Here is a 19,009-nt window from a genome sequence, read left to right as displayed (position 1 = left end):
AATTTTTATGGATAACAACTTCTTTAATACTGTAAAAAGCGACGTTTCGGTATAGATCCTTATACATAGGGACATAGTGCAGAATATATATAGCAAGTGGAGGATTAACAGTAACAACAAGGGCATACATGAGTGGGATAACATAGGTAGGTGTGACAACAAAGGGATGATGCTATCGCAACACGATGAACAGAAAACCCATAGCTAGAAGCCAATGGGGCATGAAGCCAATAAACAGGTGATTATTGCTTGATGAGTTCATAGTAGGCGCATGGGATGAAATAGCCTTGATCTCTGTTGATTGATGGCTTGTGGCGGCGAATGTGGACTGCTTCTGTTAGTTTTCTATTGGTGAAATCATGGAGGTTGTTGGCGAGGATTTGGACGTTGTCCCAGTTGATGATGTGATTGGGACAGTTGATGATATGGTCCGAGATGGCTGATTTGCTGTCGGATTTGATGGTGGAGGTTTTATGCTCTTTGATTCTGGTGTTGATTGGGCGGGATGTTTCACCTACGTAAGATTGCCCACAGTTGCATATCATGTATGAGTTTGTCTTTTGTTGGACCTTGGGTTGAATTTTGTATAGCAATCTGCCGATCTTACTTGCGTCCCATTGGGCTTGCCATCTTTCTGCTATGGAGGCTTTGATTTTGCTTTTTATCTCTAGTTTACTAAAGGGAATAGGCTGTATATCCGCTTTGTCTAGAGCTAGCTTCGCCAGTGAGTCTGCTTTTTTATTTCCATGAATATCTATGTGAGAGGGGATCCAACACAGCTCCACCTGCTGCCCTTGGTCCGATAGTTTTGTATATTCGTATAGAATATTGTTAACTGTGTTTGGCCTGGAGTTTGAGTTTCTGCCATGGTATTATTGTGAAAGACGAGACTTAAATAGCATGCATTTTTACTCAGTGTCATATCGATATTGTTACAATTATTACATTTCGACATATGAAAGCTTTTCGGTATATTTGATCTCCTGAAACAAGCGCTTTACCTGTAAACACACCCGAATTGTTAGTAGACTCAATGCAACTGTCAACACAGTCAATAACCTAAATAACTCGTTTATATCAAAAAGCGTATTCCTTTATTTATCATCCAAAACTGGCTCCCACAGGAGATATCGCTTGGATGAGATCAAGCGATATCTACACTGAAGATATCGCTGCAATGAAATTACATCACAATGCTTTGCAGACCATTGTGACGCTACTGGTTACCATGACGTCACAATCAAATGACATCACTAATGGCTCTGCTACTGGAGCTGTTAACAGTACTTTTTTACACTGAAGACACTGCTAATTACTGTCAACAAATTGAAAAAGCTGGAAGAATGATGTTGGATGATAAATAAAATCTCACCCTTGTGTCTTTTGATATGAAATATATCAACAATATGATAAAAGTGGCAAGCCTCGGAATGTTTCCACTTTTATCAACTCGTGTTGATATATTTGATATCAAAAGACACTCGGGTGAAATTCTCTAGATATATTTCGGGGGCACGGGTGGCCCAGTCGTCAAAGGCGCCGCGATTCGCTGTGCAGAGTTGCGTCCCTTGGGCACGCCAGAATCATATGATTGTGGATTCGAATCCCGGTTCGCCCCGATTATGTTTCTAGGTTTGTCAGCACCATACCCGTGCTCGTGGGTTTCACCGAAGTGGTAAACATCTGAGACCTGCATCACTTCGGGCTTTCCTCCCACATTAAGCTGACACACCGTGATATAACTGGAATACTGTTAAAAGTGGCGTTAAACCCAACTCACTCACTCTATATATATTTCGGTATACCTCGTTTATGTCATAAAACGGCGCGTATTCACTGTTCCCCGCACTCCCGCAATCCGTCGATTTGGCGCTCGTGGTACCAACAGCAGAATCTCGCGAATAATGAGTTTGGCTTTCCCGGGACTATCTGATCTTCAAAACTGGCGTTCCCGGCCCATAACCTAGTGTACCACCAACTACCTTTGTTAATCTCTTCTAATCCTTCACATTGTCGACGGTTGGGTCCTGGTATTGATGAGCGAAACTCGGCTTATTAATAGTTCGGTACTGAACGTTACAATTTCGCCATTCGACAGTTCAGTCATACTGCAGTAAACTACGATTATAACGAACACACTTATAACGAACTGACCGATATAACGAACTGATTTTTGAGTCCCGGACATATGTTGAATATGTGCTATGTATGTGTTTATAACGAACTACGTTTATTACGAACTAAAATTACTGGTCCCTATGAGTACACCCCCCCCCCCCCCCCCCCCCCGATCTGTTGGCATTACATTTGCAACATACCATTTGCAATTTTGTATCTCGAATTAATTATGCAAGACGCCATTCTCCGGATATTTACGACATGTACCGATTGAAATAGGTTGGGGGGAACTCTAACTTTGCTTCCGGCGTTAACTTTAAATGCCTGTCAGTGGTACCCATACCTGCAATATAATGAGGTGTGCTGTAAGATAAACTCGTTAGTCAACCACCAACCCCAACCCTAACCCCCACCCCCTCCCGAGTCAAATTGTTACAACTTATTGACAGAACCTGAAACAGATATATCCAATATATCCTTCTGGTGTCCCCCGCCGTGATATTGCTGGAATATTGCTAAAAGCGGCGTAAAACCATACTCACTCACTCACTCCAATATATCCAATATAGCCCATGCAAGGCTATAATGTTTTGCAAGTCTAGTTTACTGCAGTATCTAAAAATGAAGAGTCTCTGTTCTTCTTTTTGATATATTTTTATTAAGATAATTTAACAACTTTTTTCGGTATGATATCTTCATTTCAGAGACTAGATGTTAGATCTAGGCTCCGTCTTGGATGACATACTGCCAACTGCTTGCCATCCTTCACTCAGTCACACCCAGACGAGCTCTAAAGGCCGGCCCTCACTGAAACAGCAACGCTCAGCGACGGCGTTGCTGTTTTTTTCATTAGCAACACACACTAACTCAGCAGGCCAGCAGAGCGTGGAGATTAAAAGAATTCCGCTTCCTGTCCCGTCGCCATGGAGAATAAACATGGATGCAGAATGTCCATCTAATTGAACTTCCATGTCCTCTCGGATAGAGGTACACCATCATTAATGTAGTCTTCTCACGCATGTTCCTGCCCAACACGTGGGCTAAGTTCTCAGTGGTTCTGCTGTGACCAGCACTCGTGAAACATGCAACATAGATGTCCTGTAAAATTGCTACACATTCAGTTCTATTTAAAGATGTTTCTATTGACCGCTGTTTTGATGGGCCGCCTGTATGTGGGTTAAACGCCTCATGGGGCTGCTTGAATGTGTACCACCTTTTGACGAGCTGTTTATGTGTTTTGATGATACACAAGGTAGATTGACTATTTCAAAATCGCGTTTTGCGATTTTAGAGTCGTAACTTGCACGTTTTGATAAATAGTTTGAATAAATCATTATGTGCCGTGTTCTTTGAGACGGTATCAGGAAATAATACTTGAGAAGGAAACACGCTCTTAGCAAGATGTCTGACTGGACAGATGGGAGCCAGGCTAACAGGGAGACCTTTACGTATAGGTCTTAATAAGAATATAAATTTGTAATAAAACAATCATGCAAATTAACTTAAAAAACCCAAAAGTAATTGTATTTAGGCAAGGTGGCCATCTTCGCAGTTATGAAAAGTGGTTTTATCATGGTGAACCTATTGAAACTGTTTCAAGCTATAGATATCTTGGCTTAATGTTTACACCTAAGCTTGTATGGAGTACGGCACAAACTACTCTAGCATCCCAAGCCACCAAAGCAATTTTAGCCATTAAGTCTTTTCAAAGGAAAATTGGTAATACCACTTGTACAGATCTGTTTAAGGTTTTTGACTCTATGGTCACCCCCATCTTAACCTATGGCTCTGAAATTTGGGGTACTTGCTATTGTAAAAAAATCGAATCTGTCCAAATCGCCTCTTGTAAGCATTATTTGAAAGTAAACAAATCAACCTACTCAAATATGGTTTTAGGGGAATGTGGGAGGTTTCCTTTACAACTCACTTACTTGTCTAAGTAATTAAATATTGCTGCAGGCTCTTACATCTTCAACCCCACAGATTACCTTCCCAATGCTATTTAATGCTTACATCTTTAGATGATGGTGGGCGGGTAACTTGGGCGACTAAAGTTAGAAATATTTTATTCCAATTTGGGTTTGGTTTTGTATGGCTCAATCAAGAGGTGGGTGACTCTAAAGCTTTTATTCTCCATTTTAAGCAAAGGCTCAAAGATAATTTACAGCAATTCTGGAGTGCTTCTGTAAACTCTTCTCCAAAATGTGATCTTTATAAGCATTTTAAATCCATGTTAAATGATGAAAGGTGATTGTCATGTCCACTCCCTACCCATTTAAGAATTGTTTTTACTAAATTCAGATGTTCAAATTTTAAAATAGCTTTAGAAACCGGCAGATATAGTAAAACAGAGCGTTCACTCAGATTCTGTAACTATTGTAGTATAAGGGAGTTAATGTCATTGAGGATGAATTTCATGTACTCTTTAATTGTAATTTATATTCTGCCCTAAGACAAAAAATACCTTGTTAATCTTCCTATGCCTACACTTTACAGTAATTCTCATGTAATAATTATTCTTAGTAATTATAATGAGCAAACATTATTTCTAGTTTGTAAATTCTTATATTATGCTCACAAAATAATTAATGATAAATTTTGTGCCCTGTAAATGTCATGCTCACATGTCTGTATCTTGGGCCTTTGGCCTTTTACTGAAAAAAACACGTCTGTCTGTCTGTCTGTCTGTCTGTCTGTCTGTCTGTCTGTCTGTCTAAAAAGAATATAATGTGGTAATATTAACTATTTGCATTTTGCATGCAGTTTTATGAACATTGTCTGTTTTTTTATACTTTAAGACATTAATTAGTATCCGGTATGTTAGTTGTCAGATTCAGAAATGTTTTGAATTCGATCTGACAGAGATTCATGGTAAATGTATTGAAACAGAATCGCTCTCTGTATTACCCACAAGTGGTCACAGCTCGTCGCTAGGTAACGGAGTCACACAGTGTGCACGTGACAGCATGTTCACGGAGCCTCGGTTTGAGCAATCTATCGCTGAACAAAGATCTGTCGATCAATTAATTGAATTGTATAATCAAATTTGTATGTCTTTAGATAATAGAGAAAAATATTGCATGTTTATTTACGATGTGTCAAAAGCATTTGATCGTGTCTGGCATAGAGGGCTTATGTACAAATTAGAAATGTATGGTATAAAAGGGAATTTACTTGAATGGCTGTCCAGTTACATAAGCAATCGTACTCAATCAGCGTTTGTAAGCGGGGCTCTATCCAAGCCAAGGATTTTCAAGGCTGGCGTTCCACAGGGGTCGGTGTTAGGTCCCATTGTATTTGATAACGACATTGCTGATGAATTAGACTGTATAACAAGACTCTTTGCTGACGATACAGCTCTCGGCTTTTCTTCACCGGACAATCAACTTGTTGAATCAACTCTAAATTTTAATCTGAGCAAGCTGTGTAACTGGGCAAAACGCTGGTTAGTAAATACAACCCAGATAAAACAGAAGCGGTTATATTTTCCTTAAAAGATGAATCAGACCTTATTACCTTGTACTTTGATGAATGTAAAGTTAAGAATGTTCAAAATCATAAACATTTGGGTATAATGTTTGCATCAAACGGAAAATGGTCCTGTCACGTAGATAACATAATTAAATCAACATCAAAAATGATAAATTCAATGAGAAAATTAAAATTCATATTGAACAGAAATACATTAAATAAAGTATATACAATCTTCATAAGACCCCATTTCGAATATGCGTGTGAAGTGTGGGATGGGTGTAATATAGAATTATCAACTCAGTTAGAAAATCTCCAACTAGAAGCTGCCAGAGTAGTTACTGGGCTCCCAAAGTATACTTCGCACACACATCTGTATTATGAAACAGGATGGGAAACGTTAATAGAACGAAGGAGGAAACGTAAGCTATGTCTGTTCTACAAAATACAAAGTAATATTGCCCCACATTATCTTAAAGACATTGTACCCACCACTGTAGGTTCAAATGTATCATATAATTTAAGAAATTCAGACAATATTGAGATTCCATATACTAGATTAAAACACTCAACGTGTTCTTTTATTCCATCAGCTGTAAGGTTATGGAACACTATTCCTGCATCAGGTAGAAATTGGACATCTACATCCCAATTCAAGACATACAAGAGAGCAAGTCAATGCACCTCCATATTTTTTCCTATTGGGTTAGAAAGTTGAATATTTATCATACTCGATTAAGATACACGAAGAGCCATTTAAATTATGATTTATACAGAATAGAGATAAAATGTGATCCAATATGTCAATGTGGTAATCCATGTGAAAACGCATATCATTATTTATTAAAGTGTCTATTGTACGTCCATCAAAGAAAAACTATGTTAATAATAATTCGGGACATTTTACAGAACGCCGTAAACAAAAATGTTAAATTAGATTTAAGTTTGATGTTAAACGGAAATGAATGTTTGTCCATTATCAAAAATCAACACATCTTTAAAGCAGTGCAAATGTTTATAAGTCATACAAAGAGATTTGGGTAACACTTTAATGTACATATACTAGTCTCTCTCTCTTGTACATTTCTTGTTATCTTTACACTCATCTTCTTTTCTGTTTTCCTTGTATATGATTTACTGTACAAGCTTTGTAAATACCATGGAGAGGGAGTCCTAAGTTGGATAACTTGTTCCCAATCCATTTCAATCTGAATAAAATATGTTTAAATCAAAGATCTGAGGACATCCCCTGAACATCGTTTGTTCAGTTTTCAATATTTTTATTGAGAACTTTGTCAACATATTTTTCAAGTAGTCGGAACTGGAAATCGCCAGCTTCAGACGAGTGCCGTAAAGCTGGAGAAAGCTGCTTTCTCATTGGCTGATATCGACTTCTTGTTCGTCATTTCAGTGGTCGGTCAAAGTTCGCGAAAGGTCGTTCTGACGTGACCCGTAATGGGATGTCCTCAGATCTTTGTTTAGCGACAGCGAGAACTTAGATCTGATTTTATTGAGGTTGCGGTTTGAGAGATATTCTGTCGTTGATACGCGAGTGATACGTGAGGTCTCGCATTTGTCATCGTATGGTGCCTCGGGCGGAACTTTTCCTTAATTTCGCAAACATTTCGCTCATGCAGTGTGTAAAAGACTATTTATGGTGTCCAGGAACGTGCTGCCACCTGACGTTGATAGCCACCCACTTAAAGCACCCCAATAGATCTTGCCCGATTTCAATAATCAGAACACATAAAAAAAAAAATGATTGTTCCCCGTGCCAACCATTGTCTGCTCCTGTTATCAAAGACCGGTGGGGTAGCCTAGTGGTTAATGAGTTCGCTGGTCACGCCGAAGACCCGGGTTCGATTCCCCACATGGGTACAATGTGTACATTTTGTGGTGCCCCGACCGTGATGTTTCTGGAATTTTGCGAAAAGCGTCGTAAAACCATATTCTCGCACTTGTTATCTGGTGTTATGGACGTTAATTTCATTTGTATTGCCCTAACATGCATAACATAGATACGGCACAAGGGAATGTTTGTCAACAATTTAACACTTGTGAATCTCCCATAGTTTTGTGTCACAGCAGTGCACATTGCTGTCGTGTTTCTCTGCCAGCCAGCCCCTTTGCCAGTTTGTCCAAGGTTTGTGTTTACGCGTGTTTATGTGTTTACTATCAAGTTGTGCCCATATATGCGGCTTGATTGACATTGCTATATTCTGTATCCTTCAGTTTCACTGTAAGCAACCCTGGTTGTCGCGATGCCCGATGTATGGTGACCTAACTGTCGTTGTTGGTGACCCATAGCCTCTTGCCAATTGTGTCGCCATGCCCAATGTACGGTGACCTGACTGTCGTTGTTGGTGACCCATAGCCTCTTGCCATATTGTGTCACCATGTCCCATATACGGTGTCCTAACTGTCGTTGTTGGTGACCCATAGCCTCTGGTCATATTGTGTCGCCATGCTCCATATACGGTGACCCATAGCCTCTTGCCATATTGTGTCGCCATGCCCCATGTTCGGTGACCTAACTGTCGTTGTTGGTGACCCATAGCCTCTTGCCATATTGTGTCGCCATGCCCGATGTATGGTGACCTAACAGTCGTTGTTGGTGACCCATAGCCTCCTGCCATATTGTGTCGCCATGCCCCATGTACGGTGACCTGACTGTCGTTGTTGGTGACCCATAGCCTCTTGCCATATTGTGTCGCCATGCCCGATGTATGGTGACCTGACTGTCGTTGTTGGTGATCCATAGCCTCTTGCCAATTGTGTCGCCATGCTCCATGTACGGTGACCTAACTGTCGTTGTTGGTGACCTATAGCCTCTTGCCATATTGTGTCACCATGTCCAATGTACGGTGTCCTAACTGTCGTTGTTGGTGACTCATAGCCTCTTGCCATATTGTGTCGCCATGCCCCATGTACGGTGACCTGACTGTCGTTGTTGGTGACCCATAGCCTCTTGTCATATTGTGTCGCCTGGCGCAGTATAAACGTTTTCATGTTCTCAAACTAGTTTTTTAAAGTAAAAACAGTGTTGTTTTACCAGTTTTAAAACTATCCTTCGACGACAGTTTTTATATGATATAAACACATGGCCGAGTGTGAGTTGTGGTTGCGGCCACAGGGGCGGGATATCACCCTTTTCGCGATCACCTGGTGTCATCAGTGATTGTCAGTGATCCATTCATATAGTGTTCATCCCTGTCTTGTCTTTTACGCTCAATGGAATCTTTGGAGGATGACAATGTTTATTCCCTGGCGTCGATGTATCGAGTCCGCCATCTTGAAATCACTGTGTTGGAACTGCCATTGTGCTCTTCATTCAACATCACTCGCATCCTTCCGTAAACTATATAAAAAACCGAAGTTATTGACACAAATTGGGCCGAAAAATCTTAAGATCTTAGGAGAACATTCCAAGATGGTAAGGGCAAAATGATAAAATTTAGGGCCGACCTCCTCTGCCACGATTCGCTGTGCAGAGTTGCGTCCCTTGGGCACACCAGAAACCTATGATTTTGGGTTCGAATCCCGGTTCGCCCCGATTATGTTTCTAGGTTTGTCAGCACCATACCCGTGCTCGTGGGTTTCACCGAAGTGGTAAACGTCTGAGACCTGCATCACTTGGGGCTTTCCTCCCACATTAAGCTGTCACGCCGTGATATAACTGGAATACTGTTAAAAGCGGCGTTAAACACAACTCACTCACTTGATGGTCGACTTCGGTTCGTCATATGATGAGATGCTGATGTCAGTTGTTGTAGTCTTAGAGCGCAGGATTGTCGTTGGATTGCACCCCGACAGTATAACGCCCGCTGTAACACAGCTTGAGTGTCAGTGGATAATTTGAGAAATTGGAAATACAGACACAGCCTTGAGTGGTTCAATGTCCTGACAACAACCCAATTAACATCGGTGCGGTGTGCGCTAACGTTCTGTAGCTCAAAGGTTATAACAGCTTCCGCTCTGCTCATTATATACTCTTTAAATTTCTAAAACACTCATTTCGAGTTTTATGTATAAAAACAGAGGAAGACGATTTCCCCGAAGTACGATACAAGGCAGCATGGATGTCTTTCTGTCTGACCGTTGTATATGTTTAATATTAGGTATATATTCACCGTGACATATATTCAGTATCTCAGGTGACATGGATCTATTGGACACTGGGGGGGCACGGATGGCCCAGTCGTCTAAGGTGCCGCGATTCGCTGTGCAGAGTTGCGTCCCTTGGACACGCCAGAATCATATGATTGTGGGTTCGAATCCCGGTTCGCCCCGATTATGTTTCTAGGTTTGTCAGCACCATACCCGTGCTCGTGGGTAGGTCTGAAACCTGCATCACTTCGGACTTTCCTCCCATATTAAGCTGACACGCCGTGATATAACTGGAATACTGTTAAAAGCGGCGGTAAACCCAACTCACACACTATTAGACATCAGTTGCAACTGTATGCAGATTTAAGGGGTAGTGATATTGATTAGTGTATTTTGTTATATATCATGTCAGTGTCTTGCTTGTCAAGTGCAGTCTGTAAACGGCTGCTTTTGCGCGATACAATGATGGATTCAAACGGAAACTTCAGATACGTAAATAAGAAACGAATGCTACATGTATTACAATGAAAGGAGGCACGTGAACGCGTATATATCTGTATGTATCTGTATCTAACTAGTAAGTATGTCTTGTGTACCTCGATGTCAGGCTGACCATTGGTAACGCAGCACGTTTTGGTTTTACTCGTAATCAAAAACATTGACTCACTTAACGAGATACGTGAAATGACACCTTCGTGGCCCCGTAGACTAGTTCAATTGTACTGACATCGGGACACAGGGGCTGACATCGGGACAAAGGGGCTGACATCGGGACTCACATCGGGACACAGGGGCTGACATCGGGACACATGGGCTGACATCGGGACACAGGGGCTGACATCGGGACACAGACGCTGACATCGGGACACAGGGGCTGACATCGGGACACAGGGACTGACATCGGTACACAGGGGCTGACATCGGGACACAGGGGCTGACATCGGGACACAGGGGCTGACATCGGGACTGACATCGGGACACAGGGGCTGACATCGGGACTGACATCGGGACACAGGGGCTGACATCGGGACAAAGGGGCTGACATCGGGACTCACATCGGGACACAGGGGCTGACATCGGGACTGACATCGGGACACAGGGGCTGACATCGGGACACAGGGGCTGACATCGGGACTGACATCGGGACACAGGGGCTGACATCGGGACTGACATCGGGACACAGGGGCTGACATCGGGACTGACATCGGGACACAGGGGCTGACATCGGGACACAGGGGCTGACATTGGGAGTGACATCGGGACACAGGGGCTGACATCGGGACACAGGGGCTGACATCGGAACACAGGGACTGACATCGGGATATACATTACATTACTTGTAATGAGTCCCGTCTCAACAGCACAACCAGTCCTCTGTAATAGGTTTGGAAATTCTATTATCATACATAAATCATGAATACAACAGCCGCAATACCAGGTCACGACATGCACTCCTGATTCCCCAGTCGATGGCCGAGTAATGGTCTCTCTGCCAGACCCTAGGGAATAAATTAATATCGGAATCTTGCTTGAGTCAAAGCTTGAGTTATTTGGCAAGTCTAGATTCCCTAAGCTGAAATTAGGCATTCTGGGCTCCTTTTGGATTTATATTTTGTAGACATATATTAATTAAAAAGAGAACATTATTTCTGGGACTTAATGCTAGTCTAGCTGAGTAACATCAATCATTGATGTTCATTTATATGGAGTTCACAAGTTTATGGAGACTGAGGCAGCTTAGTATGTATATTTAATGAAAGACGTAAGGATATTGAATTGTCAAATCAGCATTGTAATGTTTCTCTTCAGTGAGTGAGTGAGTGAGTGAATGAGTATGGTTTTACTCCGCTTTTGGCAATCTTCCAGCAATATCACGGCGGGGGACACCAGAAATTGGCTTCAAACATTGCACCCATGTCGGGAATCGAACCCGGGTCATCGGTGTGACGAGCGAACGCTTTAACCACTAGGCTACCCGACCGCCCCTCTCTTCAGAGAACTGCACAGATTGTGATCAATGCTAAACTCGGAATTTTATTTGTTGAATTTTGAGCTTCTTAAACCTGATTCCATCATTCATTCATACAAATAGCTTCTTCCAAAATGTGGCATGATGGCTGATGGAGATGACTGTCATTTCGTCATTATATCATCACCATCTTCATCATCATCATCATCATCATCATCATCATCATCATCATCATCATCATCATCTTCTTCTTCTTCATTTAAGTGTTTAGATAATTTGATTCCTGCCACTCATACTGTAATAGAGAATCTGAACAGAACTTCAATCAAACTTAGCCGTGGAAGCGTGACGCCATTGAACGTATTAACCCTGCAACGACCCTAATTCAATCGGTTAGGTCTACTCATGCCTACAGTGACAAATGCCTACAGTGACTAATGCCTACAAAAGTTGTTGTTTTAGTGTACACACTGTTTCACGCACCCCTGCACTCCAGTGGTCTACTCTACTTCGTGTTCACTAATGCCTACACTGTAAACACAGACTAATTAATGCCTTATAAATGTTACTGGGATTGTGAAAATATTTGACCTTTGTATACATTTATCTTCCTAGATGGTATTGTACTTTGATAACCGGAGCAGGAATATGGATTTTCTGTAAAATGAGAGTAGAAGAATAATGTTTCAAAGTAACTGATGATAAACTTTGAGAAGGAAATTTTTCAGTATAAAATATAGTTATCGAAGACTGGCAAACATACACGAAAATTGGCCAAATTGGTGTCACATTTACACGGACGGATCCTCAGATCCGACCTCCAAACACACAGGTTTCGGAGTCCAAACCACACAACCAACTAAAACCACACAATCCTTCCGACTCCCAAACAACCAATCAATATTCACGGCAGAACTAATGGGCATGGCCTCAGCCCTCCATAATCAAGAATCCAAAAACCACAAAAAAATCCTAATACTTACCGACTCCCTAAATGGACTGCAAGCCCTCCAAAACAAAAATACCAAAAACCGACCCAAATTAATAAATCAAATACTTAAAAGCTCCAACGACCTAACTAAGGCAGGCAAACAAAAAACCTTCTTGTGGATACCCACCCACGTAGGAATATACGGTAATGAAAACGCCGATAAAGCAGCTAAACTATCCCTCAAAATCCCAGAAATAAGCTTAAACTTACCCATCCCAAAATCAGAAATTAAAAGTGTAAACAAGCAAAAGATCACAAAAATGGCATAACCTATATCTAAACTCAAATAGCCAAATATAAAAAGTGCTCAGCAAACCACTAACCAAACCAAAAATTCTCCATCCATCAAAAAAAATCGACAGAGTAATCACTAAACTCCAAACAGGACACACCCACCTGAATAACCATCTAAAAAAAATTAAAAAACACACTACAGGTAACTGCCCACACTGCAAACAACCAGAAACCCCAGAACACGCACTCATCCACTGCACACAATACGTAACACATCGAACCGTATTACAAACCACCCTCAATCCAAACAAGGCTCTCACTCTAGAAGCAATATTAAACCCACAAAATAAACTAGAAAACTTCAAGGCCTTAGGCGTATTCTTAATCAAATCGGAACTAATAAAACGCATCTAAAAACACAATAACCTACCAAATCAAAATCACATAAACAAACAAACATCCACCATACCCAGCTCCCTTAGTTCTCCTCCCCAACCCCATCGGCATCTATTCCAAATCTCAAAATTCCCAAATTCTATATAAGCAACCCCTAAACCTCCCTCTTGGGTTGCACAGACCACTTTCGCCCCTTTCGGAAACACACGTTAAATCTCCAAAGTAAGTAAGTAGTAAGTAAGTATGACTGGCAAACACAGTCAACAATATTCTATACGAATATACAAAACTATCGGACCAAGGGCAACAGGTGGAGCTGTGTTGGATCCCCTCTTACATAGATATTCATGGAAATGAAAAAGCAGACTCATTGGCGAAGCTAGCTCTAGGCAAAGCGGATATACAGCCTATTCCCTTCAGTAAACTAGAGATAAAAAGCAAAATCAAAGCCTTCATAGCAGAAAGATGGCAAGCCCAATGGGACGCAAGTAAGATCAGCAGATAGCTATACAAAATTCAAACCAAGGTCCAACAAAAGCCAAACTCAAACTCAAATGAAAGGAAAATTGAAATTGCTATCTCACGCCTCAGACTCGGTCACAAAAAGCACTATGACAAGGTTTGTTCATCTTGAAATCAGGCTGAAACCATTGCTCACGTGTTACTAGAATGTCAAGACCATGCCCCAGCCCGGGCTAGGTTAAAACAAGAATTGCAGTTAGATCCGCTATCTGTCATAGATCTCCTAAAGCCAAGAAACGCAATAGCGAAGGCCAAACTAACTCTATTTCTGAGAAATGGACATCTACTCGAACGTATATAAACAGAGCAGCCAAGGATAGAAAAGAAATCATATCAATATAAGAAAATAGAAATCATATCAATACAAAAACAGAAATTATGTGAACACCAAACTCACAATAGATAGGTGTACCCTACTCACACACAGTAGTCCCAAAGAGGGACAGGTCAGCCGAAATTGCTTAGGCAGAAGGCGACCTCTTAAACACTTAATGCAACAACAACAACTGGCATGTTAGAGATCTAGACATGGCAAACCCGAAGAAGGTCCAGTATCACATGTCACAAAAAGGTGGTCAGCAAGTCCTACTAGATGGCTACAGGTACAGACTCAACAACCGTAGGCTAACACGTGTGCACTGGAAATGTGTACAACTTGGGTGCTTAGGCAAATGCACAACAGTTGGCCAGTTTGTGAGGAATCAGTCACCTCATAACCATCAACCAGACGACCTTGTAGCATTGCAGTCTGTAAGCACACTTCGACAGAGAGTTCAAGCAGAGACAACTCCCATCCAGATGATTTACGACGAGGAAGTTGCCCGACTCGACGTTCATGATGTTGCTGTCTTCCCGGCTTACCACAGCAAGAAGAGTGGGGTACTGGGTATCAAGTCTCCTCTCCAGTTTCTTGATGCAGCTGGATGTGTTGTAAAATTGGGCTAACAAAGCAACTAGTTTGTGCAAATCTGTGACACATGAGTGAGTGAGTATGGTTTTACGCCGCTTTTAGCAATATTCCAGCAATATCACGGCGGGGGACACCAGAAATGGGCTTCACTCATTGTACCCATGTCGGGAATCGAACCCGGGTCTTCGGCGTGACGAGCGAACGCTTTAACCACTAGGCTACCCGACCACCCCCTGTGACACATGAAATATGATAAATGAAAATGAATGAAATGTATATATGGATAATGTAAGATGTGTGATAAAATGGGAGTGTGAATGTGATGTTTGAATCATAATGTACATGAAATATGATAAATGAAACTATGGATGATGTATGATGTATGAAATATCAGAAGAAATGTATGAATGAAGAAAAACCACTAAATATCATTTGCTAGTGTTTGTCCCAGGGGCGAGTTCAACTCTGCAGAGAGGTAGCAGGGTATCACAAGTAAAACCACTGAAGCATATAAATGTTTGTTTTAGACTGTAGGTATTTGTCACTGTAGGCATTTGTCACTGTAGGCATAAGTGGACTCCTCCATTTGATCTGGCTTCTACAACCTGCTTACGGAGTACACGTGGACGGGGAAATTCTTCTTCACACAAGTAGAAGTTTTTCAACAGCCGCTGCCATCTTTTTTCAATCAACATACAAGCTTCACGCTAATCACCCAGCATAAACCTTTCCTATATGAACCTAGCGCAAGGGGTGTGTAGTATGTGGGCTATACTGAATGCTTAACGCATACCAGCAGGTATCAATCATGTCGTGAAGTACGTCAGTACCCTGTTCAGTGATAAAGTTCATTTCACTTTACTTATATAATTCAGACTTATCAATCATCTCGAGCATCTCATATCTAGACGCGTGATGATCCGGGGTAGAATAGGTCTTCGGCAACCCATGCTTATCGTAAAAGGTGATTATGCGTGTCCCTTGTCAAAGGGATTGGGTGGTCAGGCTCGCTGATTTGGTTGATGCATGTCACCGTATCCCAATTGCGTAGATCGATGCTCATGATGTCAATCACTGGATTGTCTGGTCCAGACTCGATTATTTACAGACCGCCGTCATATAGCTGGAATATTGCTGAGTGCGGCGTTAAACATCAAACCAACAAATCCTAGAATTTCGTTCACAATTTCTCATATTCTTGAAGGAGGTGAGGCCAGGTGAAATAGGGTGTGTGTGTGTGTGTGCGTGTGTGCGTGTGTGCGTGTGCGTGTGCGTGCGTGCGTGGAAATGTGTGTGCGCGCGTGTGTGTGAGTGTGTGCGTGTGTGTGTGCGTGCGTATGTGTGTGTGTATGTGTGTGTGTGTGCGCGCGCGTGCGTGCGTATGTGTGTGGGTGCGTACGTGTGTGCGTGCGTGTGTGCGTGTGTGCGTGTGTGAGTGTGTGTGTCTATTTGTACTAGTTCGGACTAATGATGTTGTAGAGACTGTATGCTGGTGCAATAGGACCGGACTTTTCATAATGGTCGATAACGCACGACCTCATCGTGCAAGGACCGTTGATGCCTACTTAGAGCACAAGACCATTGTCCGAGTGGTCAGCCTAACCACCAGACCTCAACCCTATCGAACACAGGTGGAACGAGCTGCAGATCGCCCTCTCACGATGCCATGTCCTTCCGGCAACTCCACAGGAACTCGGCAGTGTTCTTACCGAAGAGTGGAACAATCTTCTCTTGGCAACCATCCAGACACTTCCAGGGTTCGTGAGACGACGGTGCCAGGATGTGGTCGCATCACATGGATTACATACACGCTACTGAGAGTTGTTTTGTGGGACAAGGAATTTGTTGTCGTGATTTTTTTACGTTTCTGTTTTAGTCAGGTAGTCTGATTTTGTTGTTGGTTGGCACTGTGCGGCACACGACAACGGACCTTTGTTCAGTGAGCATGTCCTCACGCAATATTGTCTTTGGTCATTGCAACAGATGCACATGCTTTGACCTCTTAAAGAGGTGACGCTAGCTAACATTGCGTAGCGTATTTACATTCAGGCTATACATTTCAACATCCATGTTGTCCTAATCATCGTCTCCATCGTCCGATACATCACCGTCTTCTTCTTGTTACCGTTAAACAAAGATCTGAGGACATCCCAGTACCGATCCCTTGGGAACGACCTTTCGCAAACTTTGACCGACCAATGAAATGACTAACAAGAAGTCGACATTAACCAATCAGTAAGCAGCTTTCGCGAGTTTTACGGCACTAGTTTCAAACTGGTGACTTCCATTCCAAGCTACGCTTTAAAAATAGTTTGACAAAGATTTCGATTCAATATTTGAAAACTGAGCAATAGAACATTATGGAATGTCTCACAGATGGCCGAGACTGTCTGGCTCTACCTCCTACGGGCTATGGAAATCTCTTCCGTTCCAAATGGTTTTGACGGAATCAGTCGTACATCCCATGTTAACAAGTGACGTTAAACATTTCTAATGCAAGTGATGCAAAGTGTGAAATTTGTCCCAACTTTTAGAAACTGACTTTATGAATGAAATGTGTAGAAACTAGATCTGACTTTGATTCCCGCGGTGTCAAATTAGAACATAAACCTACTGTGTTTTGAAATTTGAGTTAGTCTAACTAGATTCACTCTTATTTTAATTTCGAACCTAGCGCTTTACTATTAAAGAAATAACTGTCAATTATAAACTGTAAAATGCGTTATCAAATGTGTTAAAAAATACAACACCCCCTCAAATGTTTAACTCAAAACACCACGGATCAAGTCAAGGTTACCTAATTGAAAGCCACGCCCCCTCAATCGTTTTGACAATTGCTTTGTCTCAAGGTACCTCTTCGTCAGACGTTTCCAGTTGTGTGTAGATTACACAAAACCAAATGTTTTCCCATAGACTTCTATAGTAACGTTATATATCTTTTACGCTAACAAACATCCAACAGGTATTACATGTATATGTCTGGACTTAAAGCAGCTAAAATAAATATTTAAAAAATGACCAGATTAGCCAGTTTCTTTTCTGAGTGCACGAAGCTAAACACACCACCCTCAGTTCCGCACCAAACGTCACTTGAAAATATCTCTGGTCACATTCAGCATCAGTCATCGTGTTAAAAATGACACCACTAAAAATAGAAAAAAATAGGGTCAGTTTTAATTACTGGATGGAAGTACATTTAAAAAATATGTAACCTTTAACACAAAATCATCCAATCACAGCTGCCAGGGGATTCCATGCTCTGAACACTTATGGTCGAACAACTGATTTTGATTTAGTGTAGTAGAATCTGTAAGAGCCCATATCCCACCTCGTCTTTTCAAATATATGTACTACTGATTTCAGCTTGCGATGGAAAACACCCCTATCCACGAATGGAATCTCCCAGGGATACCCGATGGCTTCAGCCTCCACATCAAGCGACATGACATGACGGGCAGTTCATTGTCTGGCAACAAGGTAAGACAGGATGTGAGGCGTTACACGCTTCCAATACTAAATGCAGAGTGTTTCACTTTGTAAACAGTGGTATATCACACGTGGTCCCTGACATCCCTAAGAAGCCTCACATGCAGCTTGGGTTGTATACTCCTCAGGGAGCTGAGAAAGTGGACACTGATCCATCGCCCGGGGTAGGTGAAATTGGGTTTAACGTCGCGTCCAAGATTATTGCACTTATATAGCGACGTGTATGCACGCGTGTGCGTGTGTGTGTGTGTGGCTGCTTGTACTAGTCCGGACTGAGATATCATGCCGCAGTTTAACATGAATACCCCACTCCGACACAGTATACTGACTCAGAGCCGACCAGTCCTTGTTTTAGCCCTTTAATGCCGAGCGCCAGGTAACAACAAGTACCATCTTTTAACGTCTTTTGACGTCGTATGACGCGGCCGGGGATCGAACCCCGGACCTTCCGCTCTCTGGGCGGACGCTCTACCACAAGACCACGGAGGCGGTCCCATCGCCCGGGGTTATAATGTAGCTTTAGGGTGTTGAAATGGCGCGTTACAACTATGCACATTCTTGTGATTATATCAACTTTTCACAGGACATTATTTTATATATTTCCAAGACATTCTGGAGTACAGGGCATTTTGGAATACAATAAGTCAATCAGAAAATAGATCGGAAACCCTGCCCCTTAGAATCTTAGTATCTAACGCCTTTTATGGATTTTAGATGGTTATTACTGTTCTGATGCGCAGCCGCATGTACACGCACATTCGTCACCACTCGCCCCTTTCCGTAACCTGCAAGAAGACTCGTCCCC

General features: G+C 42.0%; 1 pseudogene; it reads left to right on the top strand.

The window, feature by feature from the left end:
• The window catches only part of LOC139447534 (uncharacterized), a 56,611-nt pseudogene that overhangs the window by 10,242 nt on the left and 27,360 nt on the right, over window positions 1-19,009 (top strand).

The sequence above is a fragment of the Haliotis cracherodii genome, unplaced genomic scaffold, assembly GCF_022045235.1.
Source record: "Haliotis cracherodii isolate W230 unplaced genomic scaffold, xgHalCrac1.p SCAF_7, whole genome shotgun sequence".
NCBI classification, from domain to species: Eukaryota; Metazoa; Mollusca; class Gastropoda; order Lepetellida; family Haliotidae; genus Haliotis; species Haliotis cracherodii.
The sequence above is the reverse complement of the archived record's forward strand: the minus strand, read 5'-3'. Positions and strand labels throughout refer to the sequence as shown.